Below are 21,074 nucleotides of genomic sequence, written 5' to 3'. Positions count from 1 at the left end.
GTTTGCTCACATCAATATTACCCACCATGATATTTTCAGGGCAATAGCTCATAATTCTTTATTATCTCAGGACTCCCAACAAGCCCTCAAATGGAGCATCCTCAGGAAAATTTCTCCAGTTTTCCTGCATTGTTCATTAAATATGACTAAAGCATTTCTTGCTGCGCCATGGTGTCAACATACTGCCAGGTCAAGGTGCCCACAAGCAGCCATAGTCTCAGCTTCAGGTCCAATTTGTTCTCATCCTCTTTGGTATCACAGCATCACTCCTATAGCCAAAACTACCATTTTGATGAACTGTTAGAGTGCAGACATCTCTACAGGAAGCAAAAAATACCTTCTATGAAAGCACTGGAAAAAGCTGGACTTTTTTATAGCATTTTCCAATAACTATTTCCAACATCCAAAGGGGATAGAGTGTCCTTCTTCACCCTCTGGGGATGCCCTCAGAAACCCTCTATTCTAGTATTGTCATCCAATATCCCATGGATCTATTTGCTAACAATGGGGTCCAACCCCCTGGAATACGGAATACAGAATCTCCAGTAATCAACACAGTTTATGTCACAACGCAGGCACTCAACAAATGTTTGACAGATTAATCAGTTCACTAATCACTTACTTTCTGAATAAATACATTTGCAGGTTGCACAGTTTATAAAGAATTTTTCTACTCACTGTCATGCTTGACTACAACAACATCTATGAAGTCCCCCTAAGGTGGGGTCACAATTACCCAATCTACAGATGGGGATGTGGATGCTGAAAGAAACCAAGTGATTTATGTCACACAAGGGTCGGAGACAGGATATAGTGAACATCCTTATCAACTGTCCCTCATTAGACTCTCTTATCTCAGATAGGGCTCTACTGCATTAGATAAGAGGATTGTTTGCATAATTAGAAATAATCAGTTTTTGAGGCTCCTTGATTCCTAGACCATTGCTTCATGCATATTCCTCTTTATTTATGTTTGTCTATATATTTGAGTTTTTAGTGACACACACCAAATAAATATGCTCTATATTATGGGTAAAGAGTTTATTCAGTACTGTACTGGAAAAAATGGGCTCTCTGGGAAGGCAATATTCTTCCTGAACACCAATTGAAAGTGCTCAGGCAGTAAGTGACCATGCTCAGAATAAGTACACTTCCACCAGGGAAGGTACTACATTTAAATTACCTTTCTGTGACAGGTACTTCACAAATGCAGGCAGCATTTACACTGGTGTGGCCAGAATGTGAAAAATGTTGATAGGTGTGTGCTGGCAGGAGAGGAAACACTGTTACAACAAAAGGACATTAAATCCTGGCATGTGTGCTAAACGCAAAACCATCCAAAACACTCTTCTTCCCCGACCCTGTCATTCCCTTCCCTCTGGAGAGAAAGTAATATGATTTATCCACTCTACAGAAATCAAAATAAACATGATAGGCAGATCTCATCATTGGGACAGTCTGGCAGCATTTCAGAGCACCTATGCACTGTTGTGATTGCTTCAAGAGGGAGCAAAATCATTTAGTACACAGGTAGAGATGTCTTTGACTATGAACCTTATTCCTTGAAGACTCTCAATCAATGCGTTATAATTGACCTAAGAATTTTAGACTGCAGTTCTCACGCCCCACCTTCAGTCCCAGTCAGAGGAAAGTTTTCGCTAGTGAAAGGGAGAGCTGTGAACATGGCAGCGCCTCGGTGGTTCTGGTGCGGCTCTGCAACCATGTTGGTGGCACTGCTGCTCATTTATGAGGTTCCTTTGTGTCACTCCCCGTCTTCATGGAGGAACGACACTAGACCCTGCCTAGGTTTCCTATCCGAGTCACGGCACCATTATGTCGCTCCCCCTCTTCATGGAGGAATGACACTAAACCCTGCCTAGGCTACATATCTGAGTCACGGCACCATTATGTCGCTCCCCGTCTTCGTGGAGGAACGACACAGGACCCTGCGCTGTTCTTTTGTCTGCTCGGCCCTTCCCGGGTTTGCTGCTGGTTCTTCCCGGGTTGGCTACCGACCCTTCCACCTCCGTGCCACTTTCCCCACTTCCGCGGGGGAGCGGCACACTGCCGGCCGGCTCTCTTGGGGGCTGCTCAGGTGTTCCTTCAGATAGATGTTCCCTGTGCGTGTTGTCTCTCTCCTCCTTTATAGTCCTCTTCCACCAATCCCAACTCTGCTACCCACACGCCGAGTACGCTGCTCTCCTCCAATCAGGAGCAGGTCCTACAGTTTATTGGTTGAACTGGAGGCAGCTGTGTAGAAGCTGTTTCCTCCTCTCCCAGCGCCATATTGTGGGAGAGCAGATGCATAGAATAAGTCTTAATTCCAGTAACAGTCTAGTCTGAGTTGCTCCCCACACTTTGGATTCTGCCCAAAGAAAGACGGAGATGGTGTTATCTGAAAAGGTTAGTCAGCTGATGGAATGGACCAATAAAAGACCTGTAATAAGAATGAATGCAGACAAGTTTTGTCATCTTGTTAAAGCTCCACCAAGAAATTACTCCGTTATTGTCATGTTCACTGCTCTCCAACTTCATAGACAGTGTGTTGTTTGCAAACAAGCTGATGAAGAATTCCAGATCCTGGCAAACTTGGCGATATTCCAGTGCATTTACCAACAGGATATTTTTTTGCCATGGTAGATTTTGATGAAGGTTCTGATGTATTTCAAATGCTAAACATGAACTCGGCTCCAACTTTCATCAACTTTCCTGCAACAGGGAAACCCAAATGGGGCGATACATATGAGTTGCAGGTGCGTGGTTTTTCAGCTGAGCAGATTGCCTGGTGGATTGCAGACAGAACTGATGTCAATATTAGAGTAATAGACCCCCAAATTATGCTGGTCCCCTTTTGTTGGGATTACTTTTGGCTGTTATTGGTGGACTTGTGTATCTTCGAAGAAGCAATATGGAATTTATCTTTAATAAAACTGGATGGGCTTTTGAAGCTTTGTGTTTTGTGCTTGCTATGACATCTGGTCAAATGTGGAACCATATAAGAGGACCACCATATGCTCATAAGAATCCTCACATAGGACATGTGAATTATGTCCATGGAAGCAGCCAAGCCCAGTGTGTGGCTGAAACACACATCGTTCTTCTGTTCAATGATGGGATTACCTTAGGGATGGTACTTTTATGTGAAGCTGCTACTTCTGACATGGATATTGGAAAGCAAAAGATAATGTGCATAGCTGGTATTGCATTGGTTGTGTTATTCTTCAGTTGGATGCTGTCCATTTTCAGATCTAAATATCATGGGTATCCATACAGCTTTCTGATGAGTTAAAAGGAATCCAGAGATATGTAGACACTGGAATACTAGAAACTAAAAATGAGAAATGTGTGTGTTTGAAAAGAAGAATAAAACCTGTGCATTTTGTATTACCTCTTTTTTTCAAGTGATTTAAATAGTTAATCATTTAACCAAAGATGTGTAGTGCCTTAACAAGAAATTTCCTGTCAAAATAATCAAGTATTTGGAAATTATTCTCCTTTTAACCTTGTCTTCCTAGTGTACTTTATGGAATATTTAATTTAGTAGAATTAAGTATATCATTAAAAAAAGTTTTTTTTTTAAAAAAACTACTACTTTGGTTTTTTTTTTAACTTTTATTTAATGAATATAAATTTCCAAAGTACGGCCCATGGATTACAATGGCTTCCCCCCCATAACGTTCCTCCCACCCGCAACCCTCCCCTCTCCCACTCCCTCTCCCCTTCCATTCACATCAAGATTCATTTTCGATTCTCTTTATATACAGAAGATCAGTTTAGCATACATTAAGTAAAGATTTCAACAGTTTGCTCCCACACAGAAACATAAAGTGAAAAATAATAGATGATTTTTTAAATGATGATGAAATCAGATCAGACCTATTGTCATGTTTAATCCCAGTGAGAGTCAAGTTGGGAATTGCTAATTTCTTCTTTTTTTTTTTTAACAGAAGATCAGTTTAGTATACATTAAGTAAAGATTTCAACAGTTTGCACCCCCATAGAAACACAAAGTGAAATATACTGTTTGAGTACTCATTATATAAAGTATACACATCCCTGCAAAAATGGAAGAGCTAAGAACAGATTCCTGATGATGCAGTTATCCATAATAGGCATATGCCAGAACATCTGGTCAGGACTTTCTTTGTTTTAATTAGAGCAAAGCTCAAAATTGCTTTAGCTAGCTTTTTGTCACTTGATTCTATATTGTCTTATCCCAAGGTGGGAAAAGAAAGTCCTGACCAGATGTTCTGGCATATGCCTATTATGGATAACTGCATCATCAGGAATCTGTTCTTAGCTCTTCCATTTTTGCAGGGATGTGTATACTTTATCTATATTTCCTTTGGGGTGGAGAAATCACATATGGTGTGTGATCTTCTGAAAACAAACCACCATTCTTCAGAGTTTGTATCTAGACTTCAGAAAGACTATTCAGCCCTCCTCCTGTGTCTTTCTTACTGAAATACAGTTCTATCCATGCTTCCTGATAACTGCAAATGTTACAAAGTACCTCTGAATACAGGATTATGATTTTTGCATGAGTGTGGTGTTAGCTGCCTTGTATTTGGAAAGATTTTTGATTCATTTCATGTTCTTAATTTTCTTTTATTTAAGATCACCCACACCTAATAAATACATATATAGCTTAGTGTGAAAATCAGTAACTCATAGAATGATCTAAAATGTTTCTGAAAATTTAGAGAGTCTCACTTCTTTGATTTTTACCTAAGAGAAAAATAGATTCGGTTCTGTTTTGGAAAAGGATTCCCTTAGAATGGGAAAAGAAAGAAAATCATGAAATACTGAGTTTTTGTCTCTGTACAAACTGTTTTTTGAAGGTTCTTCTTTTTTGCTATTATTTTAGCCTTTATTTTCTTTCTCCAACTGGAGAAACAAAGTAAGAATTTAAAGAGGTTTTGTGGCCAGTGCTGTGGCTCAATAGGCTAATCCTCCAACTTGCGGCACTGGCACACTGGGTTCTAGCCCTGGTCAGGGCGCCAGATTCTGCCCCAGTTGTCCCTCTTCCAGGCCAGCTCTCTGCTGTGGCCAGGGAGTGCAGTGGAGGATGGCCCAAGTGCTTGGGCCCTGCACCCCATGGGAGACCAGGAGAAGCACCTGGCTTCTGCCAACGGATCAGCATGGTGCGCCGGCCACAGTGGCTGGCCACAGCGGCCACTGGAGGGTGAACCAACGGCAAAGGAAAACCTTTCTGTCTCTCTCTCTCACTGTCCACTCTGCCTATCAATAAATAAATAAATAAATAAATAAAGAGGTTTTGTTTTAGTTTTGCCTTTCTGTCTGTGGAAATAACCATATTTGCTAACCAGATTTCTGTGAAGAATGTTTTCATGGTTATTATGACATCTAAATATAACTTTCCCATAGTTATGAAATGTATAAATTAAAAAAAAGAATTTTAGACTGCAGTCTTCCAATTAAGTTAATAGTTCCTTACAGTATATTTTGGTTACAATGTTAACACTGGCTGATACACTCAGCCCACTGATGCAAGTATAATTGATGGGACAGAAGTGCCTCAAAGGCAAATTGAGGTCATCCTCTGTCAGACAAAAAAAAAATGGCAATTTGAGCTGGGGCAATCGGATTCCACAATGTTGTCAAAGATAAGCAACCCTGTTTATTTATTACCAACTTGGCAGAAACCATTAAAGCATGTGTACAAAGTACTTTTTTTAAAGATAGATTTATTTATTTATTTAAAGAGTTACAGAGAGGCAGAGACAGAAGAGATAAGTCTTCTATCCACTGGTTCACTCCCCAAATGACTGCAACAGCCAGCACTATGCTGATCTGAAGCCAGGAGCTTCCTCCAGGTCTCCCATGCGGGTGCAGGGGCCCAAGGACCTGGGCCATCATCTACTATTTTCCCAGGCCACAGCTTCATTAGAAATGGAGCAGCCGGGACTTGAACTGGTGCCCATATGGGATGCCAGCACAGCAGGTGGTGGCTTTACCCACTAGGCCACAGTGCTGGCCCTGCAAAGTACTTTTTATCTCACAGCTGAAAATCCAGACAGTAGTGTTTCAAATGATTCATGATGTATTAATTCCAGGTTTGTTTGTTTGTTTTGACAGGCAGAGTGGACAGTGAGAGAGAGACAGAGAGAAAGGTCTTCCTTTGCCGTTGGTTCACCCTCCAATGGCCACCGCGGCCAGCGCACCGCGCTGATCCGAAGGCAGGAGCCAGGTGCTTCTCCTGGTCTCCCATGGGGTGCAGGGCCCAAGCACTTGGGCCATCCTCCACTGCACTCCCGGGCCATAGCAGAGAGCTGGCCTGGAAGAGGGGCAACCAGGACAGAATCCGGTGCCCAGACCGGGACTAGAACCTGGTGTGCCAGTGCCGCTAGGTGGAGGATTAGCCTGTTGAGCCACAGTGCCAGCCTAATTCCAGGTTTTAACACACCAGACTTCATATAAAGAGCTATGGTCTTCCTAGGAATCTAAAACAGAGGAGCTGTAATTTAGCTCTCTGAAGACTGGAGATCAATGTTGAAAGTAACCCAATAGATACTGATTGTAGCTATAGGGATCCTGAGAATGAACGAAGCACAACATGCAATTTAAATGATGTTTAAATGAAAAAGCTGGGGCTGGTGCTGTGGCTCACTTGGTTAATTCTCCACCTGTGGCACTGGCATCCCATATGGGCACCAGGTTCTAGTCCCGGTTGCTCCTCTTCCAGTCCAGCTCTCTGCTGTGGCCTGGGAAGGCAGTGGAGGATGGCCCAAGTTCTTGGGCCCCTGCACCCACATGGGAGCCCAGGAGGACGCACCTGGCTCCTGGCTTCGGATCAGTGTAGCTCCGGCTATAACAGCCATTTGGGAAGTGAACCAATGGAAGGAAGATCTCTCTCTCTCTCTCTCTCTCTAACTCTGTCAAATAAAATATATAAATAAATGAAAAAGCTGACACTCCAGTACAGTCACCCTGGGCTCAATTTTCCAGATGAAGAATGAGGAGATGCATAGAATCAGTGTTGCAGGCTTGCCTGGGAGATTGCTTTCTTGCAGCAAGAAGAAAAACACAAAGAAAATATGGAGCTCAAAATTCCCTGTGGAGTGAGAACAATGCCTGAGTCAGCCTTGCACATCTGAAAACCATTTCTGTTGTATTAGAATACTCTGCTCTAAAGAGACAGGATGGCACTTCACAAAGTCAGGGAAGTAGAAGGGGGCACTATAGGAAAATATTGCTTCAGGGACAGAAATGCAAGCCCTTATTTAGGGTAGAGGGCGGGAATAGTCTTCCCATTTATGGAGAAATACCTAGGGTTTGGGCACTACCAATATTTGGATAATTTCTTTTTTTAAAAAAGATATACTTATTTGCTTCAAAGTCAGAGTTACAGGGAGGGGTGAGGCAAAGAAAGAGAGGTCTTCCATCCCCTGGTTCACTCCCCAGTTGGCCGCAATGGCCAGAGCTGCACCTATCTAAAGCCAGGAGCCAGGAGCTTCTTCCAGGTCTCCCATGTGGATGCAGGGGCTGAAGGACTTGAGCCATCTTGTACTGCTTTCCCAGGCCATAGCAGAGAACTGGATGGGAATAGGAGCAGCATCCATATAGGATGGTGGCACAGCAGGCAGCAGCTTTACCCACTACACCACAGCACCAGCCCCATATTTGGATAATTTTCAAGCAGGCAGAGACCAATACATAAACTGAAACAAGGGTGTAAGAAAATGAGGTTCATGAGATTCTCAGTGGAATCCCTTCACTTTACAGCAAGATATTAAATCAAATTACAGCTCAAATTTTACTATTACTTCTCTATACTTTCAAGAAAAAAATTATTTACACTTGCAGAGGACTACATAAACTTGGGGTTGTACATAGGTAGATGGATTTGCACCTGCCAAGGAATTACACCTGTGAAAAGACTAAGTCCTGCATCTGAAAAAAAACGCATACTTTCAGACTTTGTAAGGTGAGACCTGATAAAATTCAAATCAGAAAGGAGGGACTGAATCAGGAAAGGCAGATAGCCAAGCCTGACCTCATATGCAAAGATAGGAATTAAGAGGCGATGCCTTAGCAAAGCAAATATGATGAATAGTGAGCAAAGAGAAGGGGGAGACAGAGCATCATAGTGAGAAAATGACCAGTAATAAAAAGGAAGAACACTGGGATCACTTTGGGTGATGTGAGATATTTTCGGTATAAGAGAATTTCTATTTCTAGGCAGCTTATCAAAAATATCATAAAAGAGTCTCAAATTTAATTGAGTGATGGTTTGTGGGTTATTTGTGGCTCCCTAAAAGGCAATGGGACCTTCCCTATATAGTAGTATCTGAGAAGTACCTGGATCAGAATCAGGTGGATCTTGTGATGCACCAAGTACGCACAGGAGTCTGCACTTAACACAGCTCCTAAGGTATTTCTTCTTTGCTTGTTTGGAAGCAACTATGCTTGAGCAGGTGGTGGAGAAATAATTTACCAATGCCTACCAAAGGGGTGCTCTCAAGGAAACATCAGATATTTTATCATTCATTTAACTTCTAATTGGATCTCTGCAGATTGTTTCATGACAAGAACACTGCATTAAGAATTGGCCACCTTTGAATTTGGACCTGCAGACATATCAGATTGTTCAGGAGAACCAGATTCTCAGACTCTTTTACCTGTCTCACCACATAGAGGAGCAAGGCCATCATCAGTGAACCAGAGAAAGGAATGTAGTGATAGGAAAATATGGTGAGTCTTATCACAATTGAGACACTAAAGAAAAAGGCACTTGACCAAGGAAGAGGACTGAATAAAAGCAGTATCTGAAAGCTTCATTAAATCTTTATTAAGGGGCTGGCACTGTGGCATAGTGGGTAAAGCTGCCACCTACCGTGCCAGCATCCCCTATGGGTGCCAGTTTTAGTCCTGGCTGCTCCACTTCTGATCCAGCTCTCTGTTGTGGCCTGGGAAATCAGTAGAGGATGGCCCAAGTCCTTGGGCCCTGCACCCCTTGAGGCTCCAGAAGAGGCTCCTGGCTTTGGATTGGCACAGCTCTGGCCATTGCAGCCAATTGGGGGGGGGGTGAAACAGTGAATGGAAGAGCTCTCTCTCTTCCTTTCTCTCTCTCTCTCTCTGCGTAACTCTGACTTTCAAATAAATAAATAAATCTTTTTTAAAAATCACCATTAAAAGGCAAGTGTCCTCAGTTCTGTTCATTGGCCTCTGCAAACACCATCCAGAAATGGAATTTACAAAGTTGAGCAAGAGAAACAGTAATCCCCACCCCACACCCCAAACTTATGGAAAGATGGAATAGAATCAAATGAAAACAATAGAGGAGTCTGTGAACATTAGTAATTACCAAGTAGTCAGAGAACTCAGCAAGTGCCCAGCCCTCTGCTTTTTCCTGATTGTCTCTTGGACTCCTACACAGTAAGTTCCAGAAATAGTGGATAAGTTGGAAGAGATCATAACAAGTTTGCTCGTAGCCTACTTTCAAAACTTCCCACTGGGCAACAGACAATATACTTGTTGATATAACCCCCAAAAGAGTCATTACAAGTATGCAGACCTTTAATTAAGCCAGGCTGATAACACAATATTTCTTCCTCATTTTCTTCAAGGTAGATTAAGAATAACAATTTTGACCACTCTCCCTAAATGTATTCCATATGCTTGGGCAGTAGGAAAAGAACATGCATTTGTTTAAAAAGATTTATTTGTTTATTTCAAAGTCAGAGTTAGAGAGAGACACAGAGAGAGAGAGATACTGATTTTTCCATCTACTGGTTCACTCCCCAAATGACTGCAACATCAGCACTGGACCAGCCTGAAGCCAGGAAGTTTCTCCAGATCTCCCATATGGGTGACAAGGGCCAAATACTTGGACCATTTTTTGCTGCTTTTCCGAGACCATTAGCAGGGATCTGGGTAGGAAATTGAGCAATTGGAACTTGGACCTCTGCCCATCGGGTATGCTAGCAAAATGGGTGGAAGCTTAATCTGCTATATACCACAATGCCAACCCCAGAAAACTATTCAATATTCTTCCATGTGATCCTTAACCTCATTTTCCATCTAAGTTGAAGGAAGTTTATAATTTTTCAGCAGAGATTGAAGATCTCTATATGGTATCTCTGAGCTACAGATTTTAACATAAGAAAATTAGATCTCTATGGATTTGGAATCTACAACTTCCACCTTTTAATTTCTAAGTCACCCAACCTAAATTTTAATATTCTACAAAAAATATTAAACAGTACCTAAACACAAAGTTGTAGGCTCAAAAATGCCTAAAACTAGTTATTGTGGAAAACACAAATCTTTCATCTATCCAGGAAATGTCCCAAACCATTGTGATTAGAGGAAGAAAACAGAAGATGCAAGGTGGCTGAATAGGAAAAAGCTGTGCTGATTTAGACCATGGGAATAAAAAGGGAGGAATCGCGTTCCCAGGGGACAGTTACAAAGAAGTTTGCTCTGGAAATTCTACAGAAAGAAGAGAGACCCCATGGAGCAGCAGAGGTGGTACAATCACACAGCAGGGAGCAGGACATTGCCAATGACTCCTACAGCCAGTGGGCTGGGGAGCAGAGACACCATTTCTAAAAGCAAGGTGAGGGGAACTGTGGCAGTCCATATCACTGATATACTGCCTTAGAGAGAACCTCACAGACCCCACTGACCTGATTTTGGACTGGAGCACTAGTGAGAGGGAGGGGGGATGACAACCAAATCCCATGAAAGGAGAGCATATTGCTTTCCTTAGATCACCCCACAGGGTGTCCAGTAACTATCAGGGAAGTGGCACCATCCTAATAAAGTGAATAGAGACTGTTGCAGCCCATATGTACCTGCTGGATTTTATAGGAAGAATAAATTTGTGGTCCCCACTGAATTTCACTGTGGCCTGGAGGGATGCTGTGGGTGGGGCACCCACTTAAGATTGTAAAATGCTCCCGTCCCCTCATTCTATCAAGGTGCCTGGACTCAATGTGCCAAGGCAGAGCACCAATCAAATTCTATTAGGCATGTGGCTAGCTTTAGGAGTACTGTGGCTCTCTCCATGGATGGGAGAGGCTCATAGGGCTGAGAGTGGATCCCCTGCTCTATGCAACTGTGGGAGCCATGCACCCTGTGACTTTGGGAATTTTGTGATTGTGCAATAGGGTGTGGGGCATGGCAAGGTCTTTGGGCAATCACTATATCTGGCTTCAGAGGCTTAGAGTTCCCTGAGTGCTTGGAGTGGGCCATCACAGAGGTCCTGCACTCACACTGAGGAGCCCACATTCCTTTTTGCAGTTCAAGCACCTGCATGGGTGGGGTACAAAGACACTGAGGGCTCATCCTGGGCAGTTTGTTAACTTTGGCAGAGAGGGGTTGAGACTGTGATAACACCAGCCAACATGATCACAACTCTCTCCCTCCTGACAGTACAGGAAATCCACCAACCCTAATTTGGGAGACACTCTGAGCTCTTGTCCCATTCTCAAGCACTGGCTAAAACCCCATGACCCCACCCAGCACACTTTGTATATGTGAAGGAGCAGACATTCCACTAAATCAAGAGGCATATTTCAAAGATAAAAGCCTTAAGAGGAGGAAACCAACAAGTGTTTCCACAAATGCCTAAAAATAAATGTTGAAATACAAGAAGCATGAACAAGGAAGACAACATGACACATACAACGTTTCACTATTAGAATGTGAAAATGAAGAGGGTGATGAATTGCCTGAAAAGGAATTCATAAGATCACAAGATTACTTACAACACAGAGAATCAAATATTTTAGTTAAATCCATACATGACATGGTGACCAATTATGGTATCATATAGAGATACTGAAGAGAAATCAAACTGAAAATACTAGAAATGAAGAATTTGATATGTCAAACAAAAAATATAGTGGAAAGTCTTAAAAACTTATTGAGGCAGAAGGATGAAAATCTGAGCTTGACGACAAAGCCTTATAAAAAGCTCAGAAAAAATAGAAAAAAAATAGAAAAACTGAAAATAATGTCTGAAACTTATGGGAGGCTATCAATCAACCAAACATATGTCTGAGGAGTTGCTGAAGGTGTGGAATGAGAGAATTGATTAGAAGGCCTATTCAGTCAAAATAATAGCAGAAAAATCCCCTAAATTGGAGAAAGGTGGGGACATCCAAGTACAGGAAGCACAAAGAACTCCTGAAAGCAATTATCAGAAAATATTGTAACACAATGTAAATTTTCAAAAGTAAAACATGAGGAAAATGTCCTAAAGTGTGCAAAAGAAAAACACTAGATTACCTTGAAAGGATCTACAATTAGATTTACAGCTGATTTCTCCTCAGAAAATCTATAGCCTAGGAGATCATGGAGAGATAGTCCAAGTACTTAAAAAAAAAAAAAAAACCTGTCAACTGTCAATCTAGAATACTGTACACTGCAAAGCTCTCATTTATGAATGAAGGTGAAGTAAAGACCTTTCAAAGCAAACAGAGTTTGTCAGCAAACAGCTTCACAAATGATACTTAAGGATGTGCTACATACAGAAACACAGAAAGATAGCCACATCAAGAAAGAATGTAAAGGCAGAAAATTTAGTAAAAGTATAATAGAAATCCAAATCAAATAATAGGAATATTTATGGGAAATGGCAAGAACAAACTGATACCTATTGATAATAATCATGAATGTAAATGGCCTAAATTCTAAAATTAAATACACAGCCTGATTGAATCAATTTTAAAAAGGACCCATCTATTGGCTCTGTACAAAAAAACAAACCTCATCAACAAAGATATACACAGACTGAAAGTGAAATGATGGAAAAAGTTATTCCACACTAAAATGCCAAAGAAAAGGAGTAGCCATCTTAATACAGACAAGGTTAACACAAAAAGTGTTATAAGAGACAAAGGATGGCATTATGCAATGATTAAGGAATCAATTCAACAGGAAGATGTGAATATAGTGAAGATATGTGCACCCAATGCTAGGGCACTGGATATTTAAAATAAATGTTAATGTACATAAAGGGAGACATAGTCTCCAAAACAATAATAATGATGGACTTCAACACCCCACTTTCATGAGTGGACAAACCAACTAGACAAAAAAATCAACAGAGAAACAACAGAGCTAATCCACACTATGACCAAAAGGATCTAATTAATATCTACAGAACATTTAATCACACAGCTGCAGAACACATTCTTTTCATCAGTGCATGGAATTTTTCTAGGATATACCATGTGCTAGGCCATAAAGCAAGTCTCAACAAATTGAAAAAAAAAAAAAGCTGAAATCATACTATGTGTCTTTTCTGAACTCAAAGGAATGAAGTTGGAAATTAACTAACTCAAAAAAATATACAAATGGAGACTGAAATCAAAAGAGACATCAAAAAATCCCTAGAAACAAAGCAAGGCATTTCAAAATATGGAATACAGCAAAAGCAGTGTTAAGAGGAAAGTTTATAGCAGTTAGTGCCTGCATCAAGAAATTGAAGACGTATTGCATACAGCAATAGCTGCTTTGAAAGGCAGAGTTCAGGTGCAAGGGCACTGCATGATGAGAAGCTGTCCTATACAAACAGGGTATAAAAATGCCTCCAGAAAACAGACAGTGAAGCTCTACTTCAAAATGAGTAAAAGTTATCACAGGAAGAAAGGGATGTAAATGTGTTCTTCCAAAGGAAACAGCATGAGTAAAAGCTCTAAGGTGGAAGAACACATGACATATCCATGGCATCATCCTACCCGATATTGCCAGCCAGACTTTAGAGATTGTTAGGATACGAATTCTATCTCTACCAACTATGATGTGTTTTACCTTAGGCAAAATATAAAACTATGTTAGTGCCTTTCATCTGGAAAATGAAAACAATTATTGTACTTGCTTCATAGGCTGGTTGGATCAGACAAATTAACATACAGACAGAAAAAATGTTATTAGTTATTATGGTTAGATATTATTGTTAGATGTATATTATATAATGTTTTGATATTTTATACTACTTGTCTAGATAAAATTAAAACATTAATTATTCTCTCTTCTGTTAAAGGTAAAAATATCATACTTTTAGAAAGTTAAAAAAGTTTATGTATAGCTTATACATAAAATAATCATGCATTCTACCAGTAATGTTCCATGACTTTTTGTAAATGTATACAGGTGGGAAACCATCACCACAATCCAGCTTTAGGAAATCTCCATCACTCCAAAAAGTTCCCACAAGCATTTTTGAAGTCTTTCTTCAATTTCACCCCAGCCCAGATCCATGTAAGTCATAATCTGCTATCTCTCCATATATATTTGCCTTTTCTGTATAAATGGAATCATAGAACATGTTAAAAGAAGAATTTGGTAGAACTAGGTGTGTGGCTGAAGAATGCTTGAGGGGCAGTGGTTTTATGCTACACAATGCTCCAATTAAAAAAAAAATCAGTAGAGTTTCAACTTATTCTTTCCTCCCTTTTGGAATCTCCCCAAGCCCACAATCAATAAAACTTGAATGGCAGTGATTCTATTATTTTCACAGCACCATGTTACAATCAATGCCAATTGATTACAATATGATTATAATGAATCACAGACAAAACCATCATGTTCCCAAATCTGTATGTATTAAATGCATGAAGTTGTATTCCTTAAACAAAATAAAAAAGAGAATCTTGATATTAACTTTGAAATATGAAAAGAAAATATTCCATCATATAGTTCCAAGGGTACAAAATAACAGTTAATGTCAATTAACTGCCATGAAAGACTCTGAACATATTTTAAGTACAAAAGCCATCATGCATTTTATATTTTTTTGAAGTATATTTTTTTAAATTTATTTGACAGATACAGTTAGACAATAAAAGAGAGAGATAGAAAGAAAGGTCTTTCTTCCATTGGTTCACTTCCCAAATGGCCACCATGGCCAGCGCTGCACCTATCCAAAGCCAGGAGCCAGGTGCTTCCTCCTGGTCTCCTATGCGGGTGCAGGAGCCCATGCACTTGGGTTATCCTCCACTGCCTTCCCAGGCCACAGCAGAGAGCTGGACTGGAAGAGGAGCAATCAGGACTAGAACCCAGTGCCCATATGGGATGCCAGCACCACAGGTGGATGATTAACTTTATTTTTGGCCTTAGTATTTTAGAGCTTGGCTAACTTCAGAGTGTTAACTTGTCTTTTCCAATTGCCTCCATAAAGCTTTGGGCACCATCCCATCACAATGCTGACCTTCAGAAACCAATATTTACTACACTTTCTCATGCAGAACCACTGTTGAAAATGCCCTTCTCACATAATAGTGAGCATATGACAAAATTCTATTTAATGCATTAAGAAAGTAAACAGAAAAGAGAAAAATGCAAATTCAACATGTATATAAGAAACTTGGACTTATAATAGGAAAAAAAAATGCCTAATTACTAACTTAGATGTGAGAGTCATTGACTGGGCCAGTGCTGTGGCATAGAGGGTAAAGCCACTGCCTGCAGGGCTGGCATCCCATATAGGAATCAGTTCAAGTCCTGGCTGGTCCACTTTCAATCCAGCTCTCTGCTATGGCCTGGGAAAGCAGTAGAACATGGCCCAAGTTTGGGCCCCTTCACTCATGTGGGAGACCAGGATAAAGTTCCTGGCTCTTGGCTTCAGATGAGTTCAGCTCCAGCCATTGTGGCCATTGAGGAGTGAACCATCAGATGGAAGACCCCTCTGTCTCTCTGTCTCTCTGTCTCTCTGTCTCTCTCTCTCTCTCTGCCTCTGCCTCTTTGTAACTCTGTCTTTCAAATAAATAAATCTTTAAAAATTCATTTAAAAAGTCATTGACTTTCTGCAGGTTAATAAGGTCTTAACCTCTGCTGCATTAATGTCTAAGATTATAAATTCATAATACATTGGCTTTTTCCAGGTTTACTTCTAATCTACAGGAATATAAACTGTCAACACTTTCACCAGTTTGAGATTAATACATACAGAGACAAAAAATTATAATATCCAAGAGAATCAATCAATCAGTAAAGAACAAGGTTCTGTTTTTGCTGGAGTAGGCCAATTAGAACACACTTTAATAAAATGACATTTTAAAAGTCAATCCTAGCCATTTTTCTTACTTAGAATGTGATATAAATTTATCTTTCTACTCATGATTCAACTATAAATTTTAATTCCATGTGTGTGTGTGTGTGTGTGAGAGAGAGAGAGAGAGAGAGAGAGAGTGTGTGTGGGAAACATGTTAGGAAATCTCTTGAAATTAGTTATTTTACTCTCTAAAGAGTTACAACGGTGGCTGACATTGTGGCACAGCATGTTAAGCTGCCATATGCAGTGCAGGCATCCAATATGCACAATGGTTCATGTTCTGGCTGCTCCACTTCTGATCTACCTCCCTTTTAATGATCCTGGGAAAGCAGCAGAAGATAGCCAAGTGCTTGGGCCCCTGAACTCACATGGGAGACCCAAATGAAGTTCATTGCTCCTGGCTTCAGCCTGGCCTAGCACTGTCCATTGCAGCCATTTGGGGAGTAAATATGGAATCAACCCATCTCTCTCTCTCTCTCTCTCTCTCTCTGAATTTCAAATAACAAAGAAAGGAATAACAACAATTTATTGGGTAGCTAAAAAGAGTTTGAGATTCTTCTAACTATCTCCCCTTGGATAAGAAAGACTTTGACACAGCAGTTTTCAGGAGATTTATTGGAAAAGGCTGCTTGGAGCAAAAAGCAAGATCAGCAAATGAGAAGCTGAGCCATGATGCAGTCACAACAGAAGCCTCAACTGAACTCACAAGAAGACCTGGGATTACAATTCCCCTTAAGAAAAAGAGATAAATTACCAATTTGAGATAAAAGCAAGACTTTGAACTTCAGCCAGTCTTTAGGAATAGTAGCCACTCAGGAGAACAGAACTATGAGTGACACAGAGATAATATCTAGGAGGGGACTGAGAGGAAGACCATCAAGAGCCAACACTACCGGCATGTAGCAAAATAAGGACAGTATATTTTTCCTGATAAATTCATGTTGGCAGCAAGCCACAGAACAAGCCGCTGATGCAGTGATGCCTGATTGAGTTCCCAATAAGGCCACAATTATCTAGACTATGAGTCTAGTAAATAAGTGACTGACACCTGCAGGGGAGCTTGTGGGGTGTATGAACTACTGTGCCAAGGGAGCCACATCAGTATCAAGGAGTGTCTGGAGCAACACATGAGGTTTACCTGAAATGAGCCAACTTGGGATCCCCCTTCAAAACAGCATCCATTAATGATAACTTTGATGTGGATGGCCAGATTGTGTACCAGCTTATGGAAAAATGGATGAAGAGATTTCAGGGAGAACAGCTCCTTGTGGCACAATGCTAGCTGCATAGTTTTGAGTGGCAAGAAAGCACAGTATGAAGCTGCTGCTGTGCACACTCCATTGGTGGTCATGTTTGGGTATTTTCTAGGGGGTAAGGATATGCACAGCTCAACTTCAGGGACTATGGTTATCAGTGCCAGGAGAGTTGGTTTGGACTGTGGTAGGAGTCCTCTTAAAATATAGAGGGGTGAGCATTGGGAACTGCATGTAATATGGCTCTTCTGAGACCCACATCCTCATCTGAGACCCACTCCACTTCCAGTGCAGCTTCCTACTAAAGTGCACCTTAGGAGGCAGCAGATGATAGCTCAAATTACTTAGGTCCCTATCAACCATACTGAATTCTGGGATCTCCACATCACAAAACCTGATGTTTTCAGGGTTGGCACTGTGGTGCAGCGGGTTTATGCCCTGGCCTGAAACGCCAGCATCCCATATGGCGCCTGTTTGAGAGCCGGCTGCTTCACTTCCTATCCAGCTCTCTGCTATGGCCTGGGAAAGCAGTAAAAGATGGCCCAAGTCCTTGGGCCCCTACACCCACATGGGAGACCCAGAAGAAGCTCCTGGCTCCTGGCTTTGGATCAGCACAGCTCCGGCCATTGCGGCCAATTGGGGAGTGAACCAGTGGATGGAAGACCTCTCTCTCTGCCTCTCCTTCTCTCTCTGTATAACTCTGACTTTCAAATAATAAATAAAATAAATCTTAAAATAAAAAACTGATGCTTTCACATCACAACCTCACTCAGTCCCAGATACTGTGAACAGTTGGATAAAGAAGAGTGGATGAGAGATCTCTGTAACTTTAATGTGAGTAAAATGAATTTTCAAAGTTTAAAAAAACCTCCTGCATCCATGTGGTAAGACTGGGAGTATTCCAGTTGTGCCCCTTTCCTGTGGGGATGGATGGCAGCTGCATAGACTAATTGAAAAATGCCTAAATGCCTCTACTTAGGCATCATTGTTTGACATAAAGAAGTTCATGATGGGCCAGCGCCACAGCTCACTAGGCTAATCCTCCGCCTTGAGGCTCCAGCACACCAGGTTCTAGTCCCGGTCGGGGCACCGGATTCTGTCCTGGTTGCCCCTCTTCCAGGCCAGCTCTCTGCTGTGGCCCCGGAGTGCAATGGAGGATGGCCCAAGTGCTTGGGCCCTGCACCCCATGGGAGACCAGGATAAGTATCTGGCTCCTGCCATCGGATCAGCGCGGTGCGCCGGCCGTGGCAGCCATTGGAGGGTGAACCAACAGCAAAGGAAGACCTTTCTCTCTGTCTCTCTCTCTCTCTGTCCACTCTGCCTGTCAAAAAAAAAAAAAAAAGTTCATGATGGAATTTGCTATGTTCACGAATACACACTGCAGCAAAGTAATACCTTATGCCCAACCACTCTGCACTGAGGACTCCATCAGTTGTGCTTCCCAGATGATATGAGTCTTTCATGTGGGTTACAGGGACCCACATACTTCAGCCATCACTCCCTCTAAAAGTGCATATTAGCAGAAAGCTGTAATTGGAAACACTCCAATATGGGATGTGGGCATACTAAGCACAGTTGTAACACAATGACAAATGTGGATCCCTCTATGAATTTATGAAGAGCTTCCATATATCCAAGGCTTTCAGAGAAATGAGACAGAGCCTTCTGAGTCCAGCCCCTTTACTAGATAGTCCCTGCTTCTCCCCAGCATTCCACACTGCTTCACATGTGTCTCTGTGCATGCTCACTTCTGAGGTCTCTTCATGCAGTCAGGGAAGAGAAGCAGAGCATAGTAGAATGGGTCTGGGGGACAGGCAGATTAGGGAAAAACTGGAGTCTGACAGTTTCTGCCTGCTTCCTGCCCAGCTAGAGGCATATCATGGTGGGTGTTGAGTCCAGCAAGTGACACCACAGTTACCAAGTGGCCACTCAGTGCTCAGTGACCACATCTGAAGTAGAGGCAAATTGAACATCCACATGACAAAAATTGATATATATTACACCAGTCATGAATTTCAACTTAAAATGAATTGAAGACATACAAAGAAGACCTGAGAATTTAAAATTCCTTACAAATAGAAGCAGATTCATTGACATTATTCTCAACAATGACTGTTTAGATGTGACACTAAAAGCACAGGTGACAAAAGCAAAGATTAGACTACAAAAAATCTAAAAAACATTCTGCATACTACAGGAAAAACTGAACAGATAAAACAAGAAATAGAAGAAAATTTTGGAAAACCTCAGTCTGATTAAGGGAGTAATACAATGAACACAGCAACTCAAAATATTACAATAAAAAACATAAAGGATTGTTCAGCTTTTCTGCTGAAGATATACAAGTAGCCATCAGATAACTGAAAAGGGGCTCAACAACTGCTAATCAAGACTACAATGCTAATCAAGACCATAATGGTGGCCGGCACCATGGCTCACTAAGCTAATCCTCTGCCTTGTGGCACTGGCACACCAGGTTCTAGTCCCAGTCAGGGCACCGGATTCTGTCCTGGTTGCCCCTCTTCCAGGCCAGCTCTCTGCTGTGGCCAGGGAGTGCAGTGGAGGATGGCCCAAGTCCTTGGGCCCTGCACCCCATGGGAGACCAGGAGAAGCACCTGGCTCCTGCCAACGGATCATTGTGGTGTGCTGGCCATGGCGGCCATTGGAGGGTGAACCAACAGCAAAAGGAAGACCTCTCTCTCTGTCTCTCTCTCTCTCTCACTGTCCACTCTGCCTGTTAAAAAAAAAGAGACCATAATGGTTATCACATCATATATGTTAAAATGACTATTATCCAAAAGTAAAGATAGCATTGGACCAGATGTGGAAAAAAGGGTTGTTGGATTTGGAAAAAAGGGAATAAATTGTTGGTGGGAATGTAAATTGGTACATCAATACAGAAAACACTATGTAGTTCTTCAATCACAATTAAATATAGAACATATGACAAAACAATCTCACTACTGCATATGTATCCAAATGAAATCAAATCAGTATCTCAAATAGACACCTCTATCTACACATTCATGTCAGCATTAGCTACAAGAACAAGATATAGAAAAAACAACATTGTCAACAGATGAATAAAGAAAATGTGACACACACACACAGGAATCACAGTCAACCTTAAAAAGGAAATCCTGCCATTTTGTCAAAATACGGATCCAAAAATATGAATGTGTACATTAGGCTATTTGAAATAAGGCACAGAAAGATAAATGCCACACAATCTCACTCATATGTGGAATATAAGAAAGTCACACTTAATCACAGAACAGAATGGTGGTTGTCGAGGCTGAGAGTGAAGGAAATGGGAAAATGCTAGCTGAACACACATTTGCAGGTATGAGATAAAATTAACTCAAGATCTTAATATTCAACACAATAACTACATGATTACACTGTTATATACTCAGTACTTGCAAATGTCTTAGGTATTCTTTTAAAAACACAACGATGTAAGGTGATGGATGTGTTAGATTGTTAATTGCTAATCATTTCATAATGTATATGTACAAGAGGACTCCAAAAAGTTTATGAAAAAATGTGATTAAAGATAATATAAATTGTGCATAACTTTTAAAGCCCCCTCACATATCAAAACATCAGGTTGCATACCTTGAATATACACAAATTTTGTCAATCATACTCCGTCAATCTTGAAAAATTAAAGCAAGCAAAAAGAAACTGACTCCTTTATTAAAATATAAATCCAAAATAACTTAGTAAACTAGACATACCTTCAGGATTGGGAAGGCTTTCATGGAACAGAAATATTTTTTTAAAAAACACAC

The 21,074-nt window shown here is 41.1% G+C and overlaps 2 pseudogenes; both read left to right on the top strand.

Annotated features, from left to right (window-relative positions):
• The window catches only part of LOC149127927 (ribose-5-phosphate isomerase-like), a 423,712-nt pseudogene that overhangs the window by 354,473 nt on the left and 48,165 nt on the right, over positions 1–21,074 (top strand).
• On the top strand, positions 1,662–3,517 carry LOC149127928 (dolichyl-diphosphooligosaccharide--protein glycosyltransferase subunit MAGT1-like; annotated as a pseudogene).

The sequence above is a fragment of the Oryctolagus cuniculus genome, chromosome 2 (genome assembly GCF_051225735.1).
Source record: "Oryctolagus cuniculus isolate XC-2025 breed Fujian yellow rabbit chromosome 2, ASM5122573v1, whole genome shotgun sequence".
Classification (NCBI taxonomy): Eukaryota; Metazoa; Chordata; class Mammalia; order Lagomorpha; family Leporidae; genus Oryctolagus; species Oryctolagus cuniculus.
Note: the sequence above shows the minus strand (reverse complement) of the source record. Positions and strands in the feature narration are given on the sequence as shown.